The 23,183-nt window shown below is 38.4% G+C and overlaps 1 long non-coding RNA gene across 1 annotated transcript; it reads left to right on the top strand.

The window, feature by feature from the left end:
• Positions 1 to 21,587, top strand: LOC115460759. The gene is made up of 3 exons (XR_003940554.1): positions 1 to 11; positions 16,034 to 16,042; positions 21,513 to 21,587. It is a non-coding gene; the product is annotated as an uncharacterized LOC115460759 (long non-coding RNA).
• The last annotated feature ends 1,596 nt before the right edge of the window (positions 21,588 to 23,183 follow it).

The following is a 23,183-nucleotide window of genomic DNA, read 5'->3' as shown; positions in this document are numbered from 1 at the left end:
TCCCCAATGAAGTTTGAAGGTGATCTGTAGGGGATGGATTTCACTGATACACACTGGTCTATAGTTCTGTGGCCCCACATTTGGTGGCTCTCCTTCAGCACATTAGAATCCAAAGTGGCCCCAACTTAAGAATGAATGAATGAATGAATGAATGAAAACCATAGCTATAGGTTCGTTCTTTGCATCTTCCTCACAGGGATGAGTAGTGGTTTTCAAAGGTTTACCTGGCCAATCATTATTTATGAACTTTCCCTCTTGAAATTTGTCCAAATCCCTTTCAAACACAGCTATGTTAGGTGCCTTGTCCAGTCTACTTTCTTTAACAACAAATTGCTCAACTCAATTGTTCCTTGCATGAAAAGACAATGATGCTCATTTTCAAAGCACACAGACTTAGGTAGTTACAATAGTAACATATGTAACTTTGTAAGTCTATGTGCATTGAAAATGAGCCTTGCTATCTTTTTCAATTTGGTGTAAATTATCTTACTTGTTAGTTTCTGGGATGTACAAATTGAAGTTAAAAATAACTGTCCAGATTAACCTATTCTATCCCATGCATGATTGTATATATCTCTATCATAAGCTTTCTCAGTCGTCTCTTCTGCAAAATGAAAAGCCTTAATTTATCTGGTCTTCATAAGGGAACTGTTCCATCTCCATTAACTTTTTATTACGTTTCTCTGTACGTTTCTAGTTTTTGTGATGGAGGAACTGAAAATGCATTCAATACTCAAGGTGCCATCACAATGGACTTCTACAGAGGCATTAGAATATACTCGTTGTATTCTCCATTGCATAACTGATCATTCCTAATATTCCTCTTGGTTTTCTGATTGCTGCTACACACTGAACTGAGAATTTCATTTTATTATCTACAATGACTCCGAGATCCTTCTTCTGAATGCTGGTGCTAGGGATGGGCATCCAGAAAATTTTATTTTATGTATTTTCCCATGTCATTTACTGGAATTGTTATTTTATTTAGGTTTTTCAGGCCATTTTGCCAGTTTCCAATAATAGAGTGCACCTTTGAAAATAGTGTGCACTTTGTGGAAGTGGATGCATTATTTCAGAAAGAGGGCACACTCTTTTTGTGATAGAGCACTATTATTGGTAAATGACAAAACAAAACGTGATGATTTTTTCTGCTCATTTTCATTTGGGAATGACATTCAATGACAACCCATCCCTATGTGTTTCCTGATTCAGAATCGATTTTTTATAAAATAAAGTTAGGATTATTTTTCCATATATGTGTTGCTTTGGGAAAGTGAATGGGACTTGGTATACTGCCTTTCTGTGGTTTTTGCAACTACATTCAAAGTGGTTTACGTGGAGGGGCATAATCGAAAGGTCATCCAAGTACGAATTAGGACGTCCTCACAAAATCATGCAAAATCAGGCAGGTATAATCAAAAAATACTATGGACGTTCTTCGACATTCGATTATCGCAGTTCCAAACAACCAAATAAGGGGCACACAAAGGTTAGTAAAAAGGGCGCCCTTACACATTCGATTATCGCAGGTGAAAACGACCAAATCAGAAAGTATAGTAAAAGAATGTACTAGTATATGCTTTTAACTCCTAAACCTTCAACTGTCCCCTATCCCTGATATGTCCTGTCTGTCTGTCATAATTAGATTGTAAGCTCTATCGAGCAGGGACTGTCTCTCCAAGTTCAAGTGTGAAGCACTGCGTACGTTCAAGTGTGAAGCGCTATAGAAATGATAAGTAGTAGTAGTAGTATATACAGGTACTTATTTGTACCTGGGGCAATGGAAGGTTAAGTTACGTGCCCAGAGTCACAAGGAGCTGCAGTGGGAATTGAACCCAGTTCCCCAGGACCAAAGTCTGGTGCACTATTAGGCTACTCCTCCAATTTGCTTTGTCATTCTCCAAGAAGAAAAAGGTATGGGCCCAATATACAGCCAGTTGTGCTCAGTCGTTTTGCGAACCATCACCGCCATTATGCCTGGAAATTCAATGAAAGGGCCATGTCTGGGCTTTTGCACTGAAGTTTCTGATCTAGTATCCAGTTAAGGGTTCCTTTTACAAAGCTGCAGAAGAAAGTAGCCCTAGCGTGCCCTTAAGTGTGTATTTCTCACATGGTAAGGCCATTTTTACTGCTGCTGGTAAATGGCTAATTTTCCATTTTCTGAATTAATGGCCACACATTAATATTTCCATTCGTGCACAATTGTTATCAAACATTAGTGTGTGAGCCCTTACTGCCACCTATTTTGTAGATGGTAAGGGTTCACATGATAGTCCCATTCTAATCAATTAGTGTGTGTCACTAACCCCCAAATTCTATATATAGCACTAAAAATTGTGTGTGCAAATTAGGGTGCACAATATATATGTTTGGTTACACAACTATCATACCCTTGAGAACAGATTACAAGTTAGCAGTTATATTAGGCTATAGACCATGTTCTGAGTAATAACCAATTCTTGGCCAGCAAGTAACTGGCTAAACCTGAGCTATAGAGGGAATCCCTTTCTCTCACCCTTAGAGGTCTGTAGTATCAACTTCAGATGGGTGATGAATTAATTCCTCTTTAGGGCTCTATTTGTTCCCCACCAAACCCCAGTTACTGTCAGGTATAGTCCAGCATGTCCTTGCCCTGCACCGGCAGCTAGATTTTCAGTCTGGTAGAAGCCGTAAATAATCAGCTCCTGAATCCTTCCTTGTGCTAAAGATACAGTTCATAGGCATTACTAACAATTCAGTCCCTCTCCTCAGAGAGCTGTGTATTCTATCATGTCTTCTCTTCTCCCTCTCCTAACCAAGATTCTCTCCCAAACACAGTGTTGACACTGCTACAATGGTCAGCAGGTGACGATCCAGGACCAACCAGAAACTATATACATCTGTCCAGCAGGTGTTATACAGTCACAAAAATAATGAGGGGCCCTTGGGCTTCTAGATGGTTCACCTTATCAGGAATGGTACAGGATGCCTCGCTAATGAGGTAGCTAATGAGGATTACTTAATTCCCAAGTTTCTGTGAACTCTTTTCTCCGCAGCTTCATATGAGATAAACTGGAGGGCTAGTGCAGGTGGACAACATGTCCTTGGATGATATCAGTAAGACCGTACTTCCAGGAAGTCATGCAGAATCCATGATGGTATTGTTCACAAAAGATGGTTCATGGCCTATCCAGACCTCAGGCCTACAAAAGATGAGATACAAAGGATACCTCTACAGAGGGTCATGGGCAGATCAGGGACATTCCTTCAATATATGCACATTTTTATAGAATAAAGGGGATCCATGACTAATTTAGGTTCAAGGATTTAAACCAGGGCTCAGTCAGTATAAATCCTCACTACTAAAGATAGTTGCAGATCCTTGTGTAAATGCTATTCTATAAATGGTGCCTAGCTTTGAGAACCATTTATAAAATAGCACTTAACATTTTTTTCAGCACTATGACATACCCTCAGACACACCTCTTCCCAGAAAAAATTAACATTTTATTTTAGCATGTGGTTTGTGCATGCATATTGGGAACTTACTAAGGGATGCCTTAATAGTAAGTTGCAGTAAGCATGTGCTAGTTGTGATAGTCACATCCAGGATAGTTGGGTTAAGGCAGTTTCAGTTTGAAATACACGTCCCAGAAGGCATTGCAGGCAAGGAGCCGGGGGTGAGATGAAGAACCTGGACTGGACTCCTAGCTGCAATCGGGGAAGACATGGGTGTAAACTGGAAGGATGTGTAGAGTGGCTGCCACTAGGGGGAAAGAGGGATAGGAAACCCTGTGTGCAGGAGCTCCTCATTAGTCTAATGCTTAACTCAGCTGGTATGGATGTGGGGGAAGCTAGTGGAAGGAGAATGATTCGTTGTGAGAGCAGAAGCCAGGGATTGATTAGGCAGGTGGGAAGAAGTCCCAGGGGAGTTCAGTTCAGGAGGAGAGAAGAAGTGAGAGAGAAGAAGTTGCAGGGAAAATCCCTTGGGTGTGAGAAGTCCCTAAAGTATTGAAACCTCCTGAAGGTAAAGGCTGCTTTGTGATTTAACTGGGATGATGAACTGAATGAACTGTTTGTCTTGGGAATTGAACTACTGTTTACTGTGCACTGCATAAAGAGCCCAGACTGAAGCTGACTGTGAGCCTGTATTGAACCCTGGTAGGTGCTGGCAGCCTACTGCTTAAAGGGGACTATTTGCCACACCCTTTCAGGTGGCTTACATGTGTTTAAGATTGAAGGTGAATGCTGCTGTTGGAACCGTGTATCAGGTCTACTAGAAACCTGCAGGGAATAAAAGCCTTAAGTTTGAAGTTACTGGTGGACATTTGTTTCTTGATTGTACTGGGAGCGCTCTCCCTGGTTACATAGTGCTTACCGCAGCTTACTATAAAGGAGCCTTAAATGCAATATTAAGCACTTAATTGGCCATGAGTTACCACATAAAGATAGGACTAACTTTTATGTGGTCCTATTTATGCAGTTAGCCTGGCTGGTTAAATGCTGGATATTGGCACTTAATAAACCAAGTGCTGATTATACCTCTGGAATGCCTCCCATATAGCTGGTTTTGACATAGGTGCTAACTGGACATTTTAACCAGTGATAACTGGTTAAATATCACTGAAAATTAATGGTTAGCCCTGAGCAGGTGACAACTAGCTGTGAACCGTTTCTGACCACACCATATATTTTTAACCTGTATGAACTGGGAAATATTTGGACAGCAGTTAGCTGGGACTTCTAAAACATTAATCTATTTTTTGCTTAGTGCAAACTAGAGAGTTGCATGGGGACAGAAATTTCATCCATCCCCACTGGAATCTAACCCATCTCCTCCCATCCCTACTGGAATCTCATCCATCCCTGCCTATCCCCGTAAGTAATCTACTCCATCCCCGCCCATCCCGTGTGCTAAAATAACCTGACTTGTGGTAAAATAGCTCAACTTAACAGTAGCCCATGCTGATAACTTCCTCTCTCTGTCCTTATGGGGATTTCAATGCTATCAACCATATCCATTAAATTTTTTAGCGCTATTATAATTGGCATGGCATAAGGAAAGGATAAGTAGGCTGGCCTGGCATTACACTTCCACGGGAACCCTGCAGGACCTATGTCCATCCCTGCGGGATCCCTGCTGGATCTGTGTACATCTCCATGGGAGTCCCATGGACCTGGAAGGGATCCCCATGTGAGTCCCACGGCAACTGTGGGATTCCCGCTGACCCCGTTCCCATTCAGCTCTGTAATGTAAAATTCTATAGATAACAATATCTTGTTCTGCCTGTGCAATACCCTCTCTTTGTCTAAATGATGTCCTCTTTTTTGAATTAATTGTGCTACCAGTCAGAAAGAGCTATCTCACTAAATTTAGAAACTTAAATCTAATGTTCACAACCAAAACATTAACCAAACTGCCTTTAAATTGACAAGATTACAAAATATATGCATGCTGTAAGGATTTTTGTCATAAGCACAGAATGGGAGAGAAAGTCCATAGGTGAATGAGCTAAAAAAAAAAAAAAAAGCAAACAGCAATATAGCATTTAAGTTGGCAGTATTCTTTTTAACAATACAAGCTCATAAGGATCCTCTGCTTAATGATCTACATTGGTTACCTATCAATGAAAGAATTTCAGTTAAGCTCTGTGTTCTTGTTTATTAGATTCTTTATGGTATCTTACCATCTTATATGATAGATCTCATTAAGTCATCACCATGAAATGCCAACTCATCATCTAGAGAATATCTCATATTACATTTCCCAAGTTGTAAAATCTTAATCTACAAAACTATCCATAATGATAATTTTTCTTACCAAAGTACCAAACTCTGGAACTCATTACCCACGTATATTAGACACTCAGTCAATTATATGCCATTTAGAAGTTTACTTAAAGTCCACTTCCTTAGATCTGTGTTCAGCTAATATGAAAATAATTTTTTTAATAGTTGTATTATTGTAATAATATTAATTGTCTTGTAATACTTCTTTTGTTTTGTTATGTAAGCTGCATTGAACCTGACCTTTCTTGGGAAAATGTGGGGTAAAATGTCATAATAAATAAAAATAAAATAAAATGCTAGTGATTTAATTTATAATAATATTCACTACATTAAAGTGCCTGGTATATTGATAGTAAATAGAATCTTGTGCACATTTTTGTAAAACATGGTAGAGTGGCTATAAGGAGAAAGATGACTGGATTGTGCTTCAGTGATCCCCAAATCCCTATTCCCTTATTTTTTGCCCCTCTCAATTCTTCGAGTCATCCTCCTATCCATCTTTTCTAATCTCTCCTTCCAGAGCATCCAAGCACCCACTTCCCAATGTCCTTTGCAGTAACGCTCTTCTTGCTACAGGGCTACAGGCATAACTTTGAAGAATTACCCTTAGAGAACAGGATCCTGAAAAGGTTAAATAGAAAGGCGAGCACAGTTATTTCCAGTGGAAATGAATCACCTGGTACAATTTGGGGCCAATATACTAAGCCGTGGCATTGTTTGTAAATACATTAACACGCACCAGATTGACAAATGGTGCAAACTATCCCATTTTTGAGTGTTTGTATGCAATATTGCTCAGCTATTGCAGACATCATTGCAAAATCTATATAAAATAGATGGGCAAAGTACATGTATGTAAATCAGTTCATTCCCTCCGAACAGAGAGTGAAATAGCACATTAAAATATGAGATTACAAATACAAACCTATAATCATCCAAATCTTAAGTACATCTCAGAGAAGTATAGTTATTTTTGCAACAACAAACTTACCACATGCAATTTATCCCCAAACTGAGTTGCATGCCATCCACATTGGCAATTATGGCAGGTTGTAATACAAAGAATGATGTTTTGTACAAGGAGGTTTTATGTTTCAGATTTCTCAGAGCTGCATGAAAAAGCATGAATTGCTACACAGAAAGAAAGGAAAACAGCTAGTGAATTTTCTCTGTCTATTCTAGCCATCTAGTATCACGGTGTGTTATATATATATAAAGTTTATAGAAGGTGTACACCCAATGGAGATATACCAATAGGTTTAATATAAAACCAAAGCACAATAAAAACATATTAGGGAGACCAGTGACAATTGGCGAAGTGGAGGCTAAAACTACAAAGTGTCCCATGACTCCAGCAACTGAGGCCTTCAAAAATGTGTGCTAGTTATAATATCACAAGTCCGTAGTATAAACTGCGAGCGCTAATTTGAACTTTGTGCATATTAAAATGCATCAGGACTCTATATGGCAATAAGACTGTTTTATGTATTATTCGTGTTATATTATAAATTATAACATCAGGCATGGTGCAAAGATTTTTGAAGGTTTTCAGTTCATATTTTCTTACACCTGGGAAACCACTCAAAGCTGAAGAAAAACATAATTGAACAATTAGTAATCCTTGTGTCCAGCTTAGTAAGATACATAATTGTCAGTCATATATTAATAATGTGGAAGAGTAGGATTTTAGAAGAAAGGCAGAAACCATAACCCTTATTCTTTTTTCTCATTCAAATGATGATAGACCTGATCAATAAAGCACATTGCAAGATTCATATCTCCCACTGAACACATTTTGTGAAACCAGCTGGCTTCTAAAATTTACTAAAATAATCCAATAATTAATACTGTACATTAGCGTAGGGTGTTTCTTTTAAATGAGCTGGATGAAATATGTCAACTGAACCACTGATAATACTATTGATTGATACATAGAATTTGTAAAAAATTCAAGTTGTGCCTTTGAGTTATCTGCAATTTGTTGTTTAACATACATGTATCACATTTTAATTTTTTATAATCCACAGTATTCTGCTAAATGTAATTCCTCTTTTTCTGTGAGTTGGGGATGGGGATTACCACTAGTAAATTCAGCCAAGTAGCTGCAAAGAATTTAACAAACAAAAGGACCCTTTTACTAAGCCACGTAGGCGCCTATACCCTCAATGCATGCTAATTTGGAACTACTGCCCGGCTACTGCGTGACCCGGGTTGCAAATTTCATTTTGTATGCACATATAGTAGATGCACCAGAAATTTTCCAGCAGGCGGCACTAACTGGGCGGTAATCAGCATTGTATGCGTGCTGATGATTACCGCCTGGTTAACACGTGAGACGTGAGTCAATGGGTGGTGGTAAGGTCTCAAGGTCTCGGGCACAAAATGGATGCTTGCACTGCCCGGTTACCACCAAGTTAGCACGGGAGCCTGTACTGTCACCTCAATGGATGGCGGTAAGTGCTCCCCCCTAAAATGGCCACACAGCAAGTGGTTCACTTAACAGCATGTAATATCCACCGTTAGGATCGAGCGGAAATTTGTCCAGTGATCCTGAAGCAGAACGCGAATTTGAAACGCTGGCTGCCGTTGATCATGGTCAAAATCAACAAAGAAGCACAGAGACCGACTTTTCATTGAGCTAAGTTTGTTTGAATATTCACCTCAACTTCCAGAAATCACTAAAGACCGATCTGTTCGAGAAGGCATACCCTACTGATCCAACTTAAGTGCCTGAACTCAGCAACACAACGAACCCAAAACTTGCAATGAACAATATATTACTCTTCCTCTCTTGATTCTCTAATGTGTCTGTAACAACATCACTCTGTATTTGTTTCATCACCAGAGGTGGTTAGTGCCTCGTGGTACTATGTAAGCCACATTGAGCCTGCAAATAGGTTGAAAAATGTGGGGTACAAATGCAACAAATAATAAATAAATACATTTAAAGACATTACACAGAGGTTTTTGGCCGATGATGAGGAAGTCCAACCCCCTATTGACTTTTCTATATGTCAAGGGGTTTCTCGAGGCCTTTTCCTCCTAAAGAGTACTTACTTAAAGTAATACTGTTTTGAGTACCTAAACAATTTTTGACTTTCACTTACAGCATGGCCATTTCTTTTCAAGCAGAAAAGACAGCCTTTTACCCGCTACAGTAAAAGCGGACCTCAGCATGTATCAAAAACGTGCTGATGCTAACACAGGCCCCCTTTTACCACAGTTTAGTAAAAGGACCCCTTAGCGTCCCTTTTACAAAGGGGCACTAATGCTTTTAGCACAAGCTAAAAATAATTGTGCACTAAATACTAGAGATGCCCAAATGCTAGCGCACCTTTGTAAAAGACCCACTTAGTAAAAGAAACCCCAAATATTATACTGCAGGAAAAATCAGACTTATTATTAATAATACAGTTTTATAACTTATAATTTACTGTGCTTGATGTAATTAAAGATGTTCTCATCATTGCTCCTATGTACTACAGTTAATTGATGCCTGCATGCTGATTGGACGTTATGAATCTTTACAGTTTCATTCAGTGGAGGAGTGGCCTAGTGGTTAGAGCACTGGTCTTGCAATCCAGAGGTGGCTGGTTCAAGTCCCACTGCTGTTCCTTGTGATCTCAGGCAAGTCACTTAACCTTCCATTGCCTCAGGTACAAACTTAGATTATGAGCCCTCCTGGGACAGAGAAATATCCAGTGTACCTGAGTGTAACTCACCTTGAGCTACTACTGAAAAAGGTGTGAACAAAATCCAAACATATAAGATGGGACTGATATAATTGCTGGTAGATAGTAGGGACATTCAGGCAAAAAAAAATAAATCTTTTTTTAGTTGTTTACAGGCTTTTTATGATTTTATACATTTTCATTTTTTTCCTGGACAAGAACAACACTGAACCAACTGGAACAAGCCCAGAAGCCAAGCAGACATCCAGTTTTAAGTTTATTGGATGCTTACTACCCCGCCCATCAGACTAAATGTCTGTGTGGCTTAAAATCTAAAAGGAAAAGGGGAAGTAAGACTATAGACGGTCTAAACAGCAAACAAAAAAAGGATATAAGTGAACTCTGAAGAAACAGAGTAGCTTCTCTTTGAAAGCAGCTGGTCCCTAACTCAAGGGCTATAAATTTACACTTCCCCATCTAACCGAAAATCCCTATGATCAAAGAGCCTACCCATTCTTCGTTTTCCTACAGTGATACAACTATGGTATAAATGATTTCATAATATTTTATTTTCCAATCAAGCAGCTGTAAACTGGAATACTCTTCCAGTAACTGTAAAAGCTGAAACAAACTACATGGGGAGTCAGAAGAAAACTAAAAAGACATTTGCTTAGTAAATATCTCAGTGGACAACTTTTCATGATCAATTTAAGTTTTGTCTTTTTCCAGTATGTATAGCTGGTAAATCTTATTGTAATCATCATTGAAATAATGTTATTGGAAATTACAGAATATAAGTATAGTATAGCATTGTATCAGTACCTGATAACTGTTAATATTGAGAGAAAAATATCTGAAATTTAAGACACTGTCATTTTATGGTTTATTGCTGCCATTTGGGGTTAGAAATAAAGGTTTCAAATGAATGCATATCTCTAGTAGATAGTCCTAGTTCTCAAGGGGTTTAACTATCCTGCTTTTATTATTATTATTATTATTATTATTATTATTATTATTATTATTATTATTATAGCATAGCTTAGATATGTTCTAGAACCTTGACTCGTACTGATCAAGAATATAAAAAAAAAACTCTCTTCTGGTATTGCATATGAGTCTGATGAAGAAATAAAAATAATTTAGCTCTGACACTATTTTCTCCTCACCGCATGTCTGAGAATCCAACCCAAGGCCTCTATGGGAGATTCCAGAGCACATTGGAATGAAACTCTTCCTGAATTAATTTGGAAGGGGTTTATGTTTCCTATGAAAAACCCTTTGAAAATTTTGGCAAAGCGTAAAAAAAAAAAGCTATGTCCAATTTCTTGTATTTTAAACCCATAAATCACACCGAGAAGAACAAAGAACTACAGGTGGAGGCGTTTAGGTGCTAAGCATTTTCCCTGTAGACCACAAACTGAGAATAATTCTTCAGTGCATAAGCCTGATGTATGTATACACTGAATCTATAGACAGAATAACTCATACGCAGGCGATAGGGCATATGTCTTCAATTCATTTTTCTTGGTTACAACATATGAATTGAATTTCCATTTCCATTACTGATTCTGTTTCCCAATATGAAATATTCTCTTAGATGGTATAGAAAAATGTCCATATTGTTTTAATGATAAAGGCTCCTACAAGTGGGATGACAATACTTTCAGCCTTCACATGTTTATAGATGAAAAGGATGATATATATTTTATGACATAAACAGTAAGTCTTCAAAGACCTTTATTTTATAACCATGAATGCCTATGATATTATCTATCTATCTATCTATCTATCTATCTATCTATCTATCTATCTATCTATCTATCTATCTATCTATCTATCTATCTATCTATCTATCTATCTATCTACACTTTGGGTTGCACTAAATTTAATATATTAAATGTAGTGCAGTCCCAAAGTGTATATAGATATAGATAATAGTACCAGGGACCTTGTTTGACAGCAGAGGTGGATGACGTGAGCTGATCAGGTAACAGAAATGATAATTCTAATATACTTTATGTACTTTGGGATTGCATTACATTTAATTCAAGAAATGCAGTTTAAGAATAGCCTTTAATATTTAACTTAGAAGACCAACATTTTACCTGGCTGTGGTAAAAAGGGGCCTCGGTGAGTGTCAAAAACACGCGCTAACGCCAGTGCCGGTCCCCTTTTGCTGCAGCTTAGTAAAAGGGGCCCTTAACCCTCCATTGCCTTAGGTACAATATTCAGCCAGCAACAATCAGCATTTTTGAAAAACTCACTACTGCTGTCTAAATTAGATCTGGATATTCAGTGCCAGCCTCTATCCAGGTACTAGCACTTAATATCCAAGAGTATGACAGCACTTGGAAGTTAACCAGGTATGAATAACATTCAATGCCATACCCAGACAGCTAAGTGGGCATAGTGAGGACAACATTATGGACTGAATTCTATAAATGGTGCCTAAAAAAGTCAGCGCTGGAAAAAATAGTGCTAAGCTCTATTCTATAAACGGTGCTTAAAGTTAGGCATTATGTATAGAATAGTATAGCATCGGGAACTGCAACTTCACCAATGACACCTTGGCGTAAATCTCCATGCCTAAATTAGGCACTGATCCCCTTTATTCTAAAACAGCACACATAAATTCAAGGACCACTCCCAATCTGCCCACCCTTGGTCACGCCCCCTTTTCCGACCCACGCGTCAAATTTATGCACATCAATTTTAATGAAATCCAATTAGCACCAATAATTGCTTGTTAAGATCTCAATTATTGGTGCTAATTGGATCATTGTTCAATTACATTGTGTCCACAAATTGGCCATGCACCCACATTTGCACATGCAATTTTTACTGCTTTTTATAGAATTCAGGGTATATGTGGTTCAACATGCCCAGTTAGCTTTCTGAGCACAGCAATTGAATATCTCTGGTATCCAGAAAGCCTCCAGGTCCATTCAGACTCTGCCCCAGGACCACCCAGCACTAACCAGATAGAGCCATGATGATCAGAGCAGATATTCAGTGGTACTTTCTGGTTCAGTGAGGCTGAATATCTACTCTAGGGCCAGCCAGACTGATTTAACTGGGCAGGAGAGTAGTCTACCTGGTTAAATCATTTTAAATAACATCTCTCTTAGACTGTGAGCCCTCTGGGTGCAGAGAAATACCTACTGCACCTGAATGTAATTCACCTTAACCTTCTTTAGAAAAAAACGAGCTAAATCCATATAAATATGTTTTTTTTAATTATGAATTTTATTTTCAATATGGTTCCAGTCTATGAGCTCCTGTGATACTAGTCTTAGTGCTGCATATTAGGAGATTCTTGGCAGTGTTTTAATTTTCCATTCTTCTAACTAGAAGTTGCTTTTAGAAATTACTTTGTTGTTTTTCATCAAAAATGTTCTAAGAAACACTAGAACACTGAGTGTAAGATTGGAAATCTTTCAATAGTATTTCAGGACCAATTTCCACCCCCCATCCCCCATGTTCTTCTGATTTGACAAATAAGGCATTCAATGTGGACATATGGATTCCTAGCATATATAATGTGATATGAGCTAATGCAATTGTTTGACACAATTTGGGAACTCACAGCATGTCTGGGAGCTGATAACAGCCTAGACGTGCTGTTGTTAGTGAGGGTTGGAGGAGGGGAGAAGCAGAAAAGAACATGGTGACAGGCGGAATTTGGGGCTGAGTGATGATGTGGCAGGTGGGGATTGGTTGTGTTAAGGTTGATGATAAATGTGGGTGTAGCAATTTAGAAGGGAGCTTTTGGCGGGCATTGATTATTATTTGGGAAGGCGGTGAGGAGCGGGAGCAGGTTTGGAGTTGAGGTGGTCACCCGCCCTGCCCTTCCTGCTAGGTATGTTGGTTTTTTTGGGGGGGGTTGTTGTTGGGGGGGGGGGGGGTTGGTAGCAGCTAGTGGTTGGCAGAATTATGGGGGATTGTTATACTGTTCAGGAGGCCTTTGGAAAGTGGGGAATTTGTTTAAGAATGAATGTACTTCACGTGTGCAGTACCACCATGAGTATTTGCAGGTCCTGCATCACCGCGGACTTGTGAGAGGTGGGGATATGTGTACTGTAAAGTGACTGATGAGGCTAGTTCAGCACCAACTGGCTTCAGGTGTAGGGTAAAAAAAAGCCTCTCTGTTGGAGTTGCGTTTTGCAGTTATATGTTATTGAATAATGTTACTGTTATTATTAATCAATATTTGTTAATAAAGCTGTGGCCCCTTATTTTGCCAGACATATAATGTGGTTTTATTTATTGCGTGTATGTTTAATGAGAGTAAGACACAGTGTGAATGCTGATGTTAAGAAAAACCTCAGTTCTGGTGCCAATCTTTCATAAGAGTTTATGACCAGGTGATAAAAATGATAAATGCATTCTTAGCAGTTGCATACTGCTTTCATTTTCCATGGATTACGAACGTAATCTATTTTGGAGCATAGATTGGGCTTGTAATTTAGGAGCATAAATTTGGAATTCATTGCCAGAGAATTTGGTAAAAGCAGTTAGCTTAGTAGGGTTTAAAAAAAGTTTGGATAATTTCTAAGAAAAGTCCATAAACCATTAATACAATGCAATTGGGAAATTTCTAGGATAAGCAGCATAAAATTTGTTTGAGTTACTTGCGACCTGGATTTGCCATTGTTGGAAAAAACAAGATATTGGGCTAGATGGACCTTCGGTCCGTCCCAGTATGGGAAAGCTTATGTTCTTATTATGCTCTTAGCCAATTAGTTGGTATCTACTGAAGACCTGATTCTTAGACACTTCCCAGAGGATATATCCAAGACTGCCATCCTGGTTATTTCTTTTTTTGAGAAAGGACAAATTATTGGTTATTAAAATGTATCTTAAAGTTAAAGATAATTTATTTTGTGGTCAGAAGATTCAAATCTTTCCAGATGTTTCTTGTGTTCCCCAGTCTGTATAAGATCCTTCTTGCAAAAGAAAGCTCAGCTGTTAGCTATTGGGGGTTCTTTTTACTTAACGCTTTTCTTGCAAGTGCATAGTAAACTACCAGAGCAATCATATTTTCTTTGATCTCTTAAAATTAGATACATTTTTGAAGAATACAGGGTCATGTTGTCCTCTTCTCCTTATTATATTACAGGATAAGAATGTTATGTTAGGAGTCTTCTAATGTTTATTGGTTCGGTTGAATCTTATGTTTTGATATGTTTATCTTTCTCTTTACCCTGTAATGTGGGCAAATTTGTGGAATAATTTAAGTTTTCTTTATTGTAATCATATAGATATTTCCTTATTTTGTTATTACATTATTTGATTGCAGTTCATTTAGGACATCTTTTACAAAGCTGTGCTAGCGATTCCCACATGGCAACTATGGGCTTCCTCTCATTTGCCATGCAAGAATCACTAGCACAGCTTTGTAAAAGAAGCCTTAAAAGTCTAATTTAAAAGAAAAATTGTGTGCACATTTGTGCCAATGTCTACCTTGCATGCAATATTAGGATGTTTATGTTTGTTTCCTTGATAAACCTGGTGTAAGCTTTGCACTGGAGCAAAACTGATGCAAAACCTTGAGCAAATCATCCCTTAAGTGATTTGACATTTGTCTTTGAACCCACATAACCCTGAACATATTGCTCCACTTTTAAAGGAAGATTTCAGACTTGTCTGCGTACTTTCATTACAAAGTACCAGCAAAGTGCAGACCTCTACATCTGCTTTTTCTGCAGGTGCTTTATAGGGTTAACAAAGTGTATGTTAAAAATGCAATCTATGTGTGTCCTTTCCTGATGCCTACCTAGTCTCAGAAGAACTTTCTCTCACTGCAGCTAAAGGTTTGCACATTGTAAGCAATATGTTGTCTTTTAGTTGTGCTGAAGGAACGTATCTTTCATATGAGTAAATTGCATAAGTGGCTTTGAAAATGTTCCTTATGTTTAAACATATTTTTAAAACAAATTATCAAAAATTTGATTTATTGTCCACCTCATTGTGAAACACACCTGATGCAGATTAACAGACTAGTGGCTTCCGGTGCGGTAATGATGACAAAGCCCGTGCGGAAACCGCTAGTGCAGCTTGATAAAAGAGGCCTGACATAATTGCAGAAAAACTTTCTGATTACTAAATTACAAAATCGTGTAAACGAGGAAAGAGAACTATCCAATATTTTCAAAACACTCTTCTTTAGGCTGACAAACAACACTCAAAATTATATGTAGCTATTATACAGCAGTATAGCTAGCTCTTTCCTCAGGAACTCCCTCGTTTTACTAAAATCAGCATGTTTCGAATCCAGATCTTAGAGTTTTGTCTGTCTACACTCCATTTTAACTCCTATATTGTAATGGTCATTACATAAGTACATAACTACCGCCATACTGGGAAAAGACCAAGGGTCCATCAAGCCCAGCATCCTGTCTCCGACAGCGGCCAATCCAGGCTATAAGAACCTAGCAACCCCCCCCCAAAAAAAAAAAGATTAAGATTTATTTATTAAGATTTATTTACCGCCTTTTTGAAGGAATTCACTCAAGGTGGTGTACAATAATAATAATTCAAACATGAGCAATAAACAATTACAGCAGTAAAAATTTTCAAATGACATTGCAAAGTATGGCATAGTATACTACTTACAATGTCAACACAATACGTAATAGAACATTTTAATTGACAGTGTAGGGTATAAGCAAAGATGGAACATATAGATAGGTAAGAGAGTAAGATGAGTAAGAAAATAAGGGGACAAATTTAAACAAAATTGCACATGAGGTCAGAGAGATGGTTAAATATTATCTCAGCTAGGGTAGGAGTAGATAAGCATGTCCTGCCACAGTATGTGCAGCCCGTGTCACTCCTTGTGTGTGAGAGTGAGACTAGCAAGTTAGTTACTTCTTCCATTAGAGGCCTGGTTGAAGAGCCAAGCTTTTACCTGCTTCCTGAAGTTGTGTTAAGTGGAATCTTTCAGGCAGTGCATTCCAGATTGTGGGGGCTACTTCAGAGAAGGCTTGCTTGCAGGTATCACATCATGTAATGTCTTTTGGAGAGGGTCTGGTTAGTGATAGTCCTTGAGAGGACCTTAGTGTCCTTGGAGGTGTGTAGAGGATCATCATATTCTTCAGGTACTCAGGGCCATTTCCTTTAGGGGCTTTGAAGATCAGACATAGAGTTTTAAATTTAGCCCTGTATTGTACTGGTAGCCAGTGAAGTTTTTGCAAAAATCGTTTGATGTGGTTACTTCACTTGCAACCTTCTATTAGCCTTGCTGCAGCATTCTGAATCAATTAGACCTGGTGCAAACCTTTTGTAGTCAGACCATTGTAGAGTCCATTACAGTAATCCAGTCTAGATGTTATCATAGCATGCACAACTGGGATAAGATTTACATTCTTGGTGTAAGGAGAGAGGCAGCATAGCTGTTGCAAATAGTAGAGGCAGCTCTTGAAGGTTGCTTGGATTTGGGGAATCAGAGTAAGTGTTGAATCTAACTGTATTCCAAGGTTCCTGACATGATTTGAGGGGGCGTTCATATTTCCCAAAAGAGATTTTGATGTCAGGTATGTATCCACTTGTGTTAGGGACCCAGAGAAGTTTGGTTTTATTTGAGTTCAGCCAATGTTTGCTGTGTTTAGCCCATTCTTGAATTGATGTTAGACAGGTATTCAGTTTATTCAGGGCTGTAGATAAATCAGCTTCAATGGGTATGAGTAGCTGCACTCATCTGCATAGATGTAGACCTGAGTGTCCATTTACTAAACCAGCTCAGCTAGTGGCTTGAGGTAGATATTGAACAGAATAGGTGACAGTATCGATCCTTGTGGTACCCCACAGGTCAGTGCCCATGATGGTGATGAGTTGCTGCCAAACATTATGGATTGTTGCCTGTCTGATAGTTAGGATCTGAACCAAGCAAGTACTGTTCCATTGATACCTGTTTCTCTCAGTCATGCTAGCATGATATCATGATTCACAATGTCAAAAGCAGCTGAGAAATATAGTAGTACTAACACCGAGGCGCATTCTCTGTCTCGATTTCTATGAAGATCATCTAGTAGGATACGAGGACTGTTTCTGTTCCATAACTGGGTCTGAATCCAGATTGGCATGGATCTAGCCAGTTTCTCTCTTCTAGCTAATCATTTGTTCTATAGGTTTCCCTAGAAATGGGGTGTTGGATACTGGCCAGTAACTTTCAAGTTTGTCCTGGTCAAAGTTGTTTTTCTTGAGCAGAGTAGTTGCCCCTTAGAAAGAGAGGAGTTCACATTTTTTGTGGTGCCTTCTATAAGGCCCATACTTGCCTGCTGCATTATCTTTGATGGGCAGGGGTCAAGGGAACAGGTAGTTGGTTGAAGGTCTCTTAGGATTTTGTCAAGGCTCTTCTCTGTCATTAGGTTAAAAGTGTCCCATCTGTCTCTGTCAGTAGGGGGTGAGTTTTTGCACTCCTGGTTAACTGATTAGAGACTGGGTGGGATTGCCTGTAAATTCTGGCAGAGACTTTTAATTTTGTTGTCAAAGTATGCAGCAAAATCATTGCAGTTCAGTTTAGACTGGGTAGGCTGGTTCTGTTGTGGGGGTTGCAGTAGGCTGTTTACTATACTGAACAACTGCTTAGTTGAATTGGCAGCCTATGCAATGCATTGAGAGAAATATTGTTTTTTGGTTGCTGTTAAGGCTGCACTGACCACTGACCACTAGGTTTCCCCTCTCTTCTTCTGGGATGTCTGTGTGGCCAATTTACTAAGAATGGTGCCATGCAGCCATCCCTATGGCTTGTTTTTGTGTATTTTTTCTAGGACTTTTTAAAAAGAAACGTCTGGACATAGTGATTTTCAAAACATAAAAATAGACATTTTTCCTGTTCAAACATTTCAGGATGAGAATTTTAGACTTTTTCACCAAAATGTCTACAATTGGACTTGGACATCATATTGAAAATGCTCCTCCATGGGCATGCTTGTACCCTGGAGTTTACTTTTTCACCCTGGTTATCAATAGAAATCAAACAAAATAAAACATGGAAAAGAAAATAAGATGATACTTTTTTATTGGACATAACTTAATACATTTCTTGATTAGCTTTCGAAGGTTGCCCTTCTTCATCAGATCAGAAATAAGCAAATGTGGTAGCAGATAGTATATATAAGAAAAATATCAAAGCATTACTTTGACAGTCTGACAGAGTGGGAGGGTGGGGGTATGCATGGGGACATCAAAGCATTTCATTCTACTTTTTCACCCTGAAAGTTAAGTTAATTTCATTAATTTCAATATTTAGTCCATCCTTTCATCAAACTTCGGGAAGGTTACATAAGAGCAGGAATAAAACAGGACAATAGCTTTGTTCAGAATATTTTGCATTTCTGTGAACACTGGCTATGAAGAGAAACATCCTAGGAGAATACATGTGAGAGGGGAAGGGTGGATGTAGGAATGACTGGACTTTAATGCAGAAGCAGTAAGAAGGGTTTCTTTACTGTTTTAGTACAAACACTTTGAATCCTTAGGATGTAAAATATTGTGAATCTTCTGGAGGGAGCTCTGCCCTTCTCAAGTGACTTGCACAGCTCAGCTTCAGGCAGAAAATTAGAAAAATCTCCCCCTTTTGAGGCCTAGACTATTGGCAGATGATTTTGGCTTCATGCTTTTTTTCTGTGCTGCTATCAGCAGTTGGGAAATGTGCAGTAGGCTTCCCTTCTCCCTCTTCCAGTTGTGCATGATGTCATTAAGAGGATCCATAATCCTAGAAAGGATAACGAGGGAAAGAAATGCTTTAATGTGGGAAGTAATATATTCCACAGCCAAGAGGAAGGTCAGACCTTAGAAGCTGTTTAAATTGCATTTACACAAAACTGCTCAGATGTGTGGCACCCACATGGTCCTGGTTTGATCTCTGAATGGAACTTTATTTTATTTCCTGGACCTCTCTGAAAATTTCAGCAAATAAATTTTGTGGCCCAAAGTGAATTTTGTAGAATTAGAACCTGTGTGTTTTTCTGTTCAAGTCTCCTTTCATTATTTAAAGGTATAATATAATATATTTATATAAAATTAAGTAGCAACATGTAATAGAATGTAGAATTTTTAAATATTTAAATGGCTGATGTATATATATATATATATATATTTGTCACTTCACATGTAAGGTTAAATCTTTCCTATATTGATTCAATAACTACATTTATGCGAATTCATCCCAATTTTGTCTCATTTATTCTTTTTAATTTTAATATCAATCTAATTTTAATTGGATGAGCTGTTAAAATAATATAGCATTTATTATGGAGATAAACTTATTTGCTTCACAGTATATAACTTCTTTCAGAGCAGAAAAATAACTGCACTCTGAATGCAAGAACTAAAAAAAGGAAAGTGAAAACCATTTGTCTTAGCTTGTTTTGTTCTTTCTGTAAATAATAAATCATTAACACTCCAAGCAAAGTCATAAGTTAATTCAAACAATTCTCATTCTTTGGCCAAAGTACAAGTCAGCAGAAAAGTTGTTAATCTACTTCCCTGCAGTTAGATACTGATGCACCTTATATATTTCCAGCGGCAGTAAATTATATCCAGCATATGTAAAGAGACAAATTTCTCCTGTGGTCAGTAACCACAAAGCAAAACAAGAAACAGAAATGCTGGAGAGAATGACTCCTCTGTGAAAGGTTAGTGCTTGAAGAAGAAAGACCCAGAGTTAATAACTAGTATCATAAGATGCATAGGGGTCCTTTTACTAAGGTGCGCTGAAAAATAGCCTGTGGTAGTGTAGATACGTGTTTTGGGTGCACGCATAATCATTTTTCAGCGCACCAGCAAAAAATGCCTTTTTTAAAATTTTTGCTGAAAATGGACGTGCTGCAAAATGAAAATTGCCATGCTTCCATTTTGGGTCTGAGACCTTACCACCAGTCATTGACGTAGTTGTAAAGTCTCACACGGTAACTGAGTGGTAATGACCTACGCATGTCAAATGCCACTTGGCACACGTAGCTGACGTGCACCAGAAAATAAAAATAATTTTTTCAGATGCACATAGCAGATGCACGCCAAAAATGAAATTACCACAAGTGCTACATGGTAGCCGGGCGGTAACTTGGAATTGGTGCACTTTGGGTGTGCGTAGGTGCTTATGCGGCTTAGTAATAGGGCCCCATAGTCATGGATAAATTATAAATATTACCAGTTATCAAAGTGTTGGCATATTTATAAGTACATAAGTACTTATCACATTCTCTGGCAACGAATTCCAGAGTTTAAGTACACATTGAGTGAAGAAAATTTTTCTCCAGTTCGTATTAAATTTACTGCTTTGTAGCTTCATCACATGCCCCCTAGTCCTAGTGTTTTCAGAAAGAGTAATCAAATGATTCAAGTCTACCCGTTCCACTCCACCCATTGTTTTATAGACCTCTATCATATATCCCCGCAGCCATCTTTTCTCCAACCTGAAGAACCCTAGACGCTTCATCCTTTCCTCATAGGAAAGTCGTCCCATCCCCTTTATCATTTTTGTTGCCCTTCTCTGTACCTTTTCTAATTCCACTATATCTTTTTTGAAATGCGGTGACCAGAATTGCACACAATATTTGAGGTGCGGTCACACCATGGACCGATACAGAGGCATTATAATGTCTTCACTTTCGTTTTCTATTCCTTTCCTAATAATACCTAACATTCTATTTGCTTTCTTAGCTGCCACTGCACACTGAGCAGAGGGTTTCAACATATAATCAACAACAACGTTGAGATCCCTTTCTTGGTCGGTGACTCCTAACATGGAACCTTGCATTACGTAACTATAGTGTAGATTCCTCTTTCCCACATGCATCACTTTGCACTTGCTCACATTAAATGTCATCTGCCATTTAGATGCCCAGTCTCCCAGTCTCGTAAGGTCCTCTTGTAATTTTTCACAATCCTATTGTGATTCAACAACTTTGAATAAATTTGTGTCATCAGCAAATTTAATTACCTCACTAGTTATTCCCATCTCTAGATCATTTATAAATATGTTAAAAAGCAACGATCCCACACAGACCCCTGGGGAACCCCACTATCTACCCTTCTCCATTGAGAATATATAAATATACAAGAGAGAGTTTTGCACACAATGGAAGTAGTAGGTCTGCACATTTCCTTCATGTATATTCACTCAGAATATCCTGAAAACCTGACATGTTGGCAGCCCATGAGAACTGGGAGTGAAAAGTCCATTGCCTGTTATTGAGATGGACATTGGGGAAGCCACTGCTTGTCCTGGGATTGGCAGCGTGGAATTGTGCTACTAATTGGGTTTCTGTCAGGTACTTGTGACCTGGATTGGTCATTACTGGAATCCGGATATTGGGCTGGATGGACCATTGGTCTGACCCAGTATGGCTCTTCTTAAGTTTGACTATTCTTATGTTCTTGTTAGGCATATTCTAAAAAGAGGCACATGTAAATTCCAATGTACGGCCAAGGAAGGAATGTGGGCATGTCTGGGGCATTACTCGAATTTGCACACATTGTTATAGAATTCAGGGGAATGCGCCTACATTTAGGTGTGGGTATTTACACCAGGTATTCAGTGGCATAAATGGTTGCGCCTAAATGTGGGTACATTTCCCGTTCCTATGCTCTATTCTATAAACCTTGCCTAACTTTAGGAACATTATAATGAATAGCATTAGGTACATTAATGAGACGACATTTTGCAATAGGGTGATCTTTTTTCATTTATCACTGAATAACTTCTGATATTATAAAATGAAATGAAAATCATTGCAACATATATTGGCAAAAGACAAAATGAAGCAAACAAATGATCAGATTTATCATCAAGAGCAAAAAGAGCTTTAAATGCAAAATCAGTAGCCCAAACTGGGGTCATTTGTTTTTTGCACTAGAGCAAAACTGGCACTCAGCTTTAATAAATCAGGCACATACAGTAGCTACTGAGCTTCCAGAGAATCATAACCCACAGCTCTCTGAACACCAGCAGGTCATCCATCTCATTTGCAACTCATTAGTGTCAGTACTAAAAAGTTAGAGGAGGCATTACCAGGAAGAACTCTGAAAATTGCACGGCATTTTATACAGCAGCTCTAAGTTTAACATTCTACATATCTTCATTTCTGCACTTTCTATACATATGAGTAGAAAAGTTAACCTCGTGGTCCTTAACCCTTCCAAATCAATAGCTCTCTGGATAACAATTCACGCAACTTACCCCTTGCTGTTTCCTTAATTCCTTCATTTAGTAGAGTCCTATAAGTACCATGGGGTACTTTCTGATTTTCAGCTCTCCTTTTCACCACAGATTGCAACTGGTATATACTCTTGTTTCTTGTCTCTATGCACCATACAATCTATTCGCTCTTTTCTAGATGCTGATACCCGTGCAACTCTACTCCACACTCTGCTCATATCCAAGCTTGACTACTGTAACATTTCCTATGCTGGTATTCCTGTCCTTCTTCTCAAAAAACTTCAAACAGTGCAAAATACTGCCATCCATGTTCTTTCAGTTGCCTGTTGTTTCGATCATACCTTGCCCCTATTAAAACAGCACCACTGGCTCCCAGCTTCTTTCCGAATACAATATAAAATTCTGACAATAACCCACAAAGTCCTTCATACTCGTATTCCTTCCTATTTATCAACATTTTTGTTCCCTACAATTTTGCACACTCCTTACATTCATCTACCAGACTTCATTTAACAACCTCACACCTCTCCTGATCGAGAGTTAAGTCCACTTGACATTCTGCTTTCTTTTTCACTGGT

Source organism: Microcaecilia unicolor, chromosome 1, assembly GCF_901765095.1.
Source record: "Microcaecilia unicolor chromosome 1, aMicUni1.1, whole genome shotgun sequence".
In the NCBI taxonomy this organism is placed as follows: Eukaryota; Metazoa; Chordata; class Amphibia; order Gymnophiona; family Siphonopidae; genus Microcaecilia; species Microcaecilia unicolor.
Note: the sequence above shows the minus strand (reverse complement) of the source record. Positions and strands in the feature narration are given on the sequence as shown.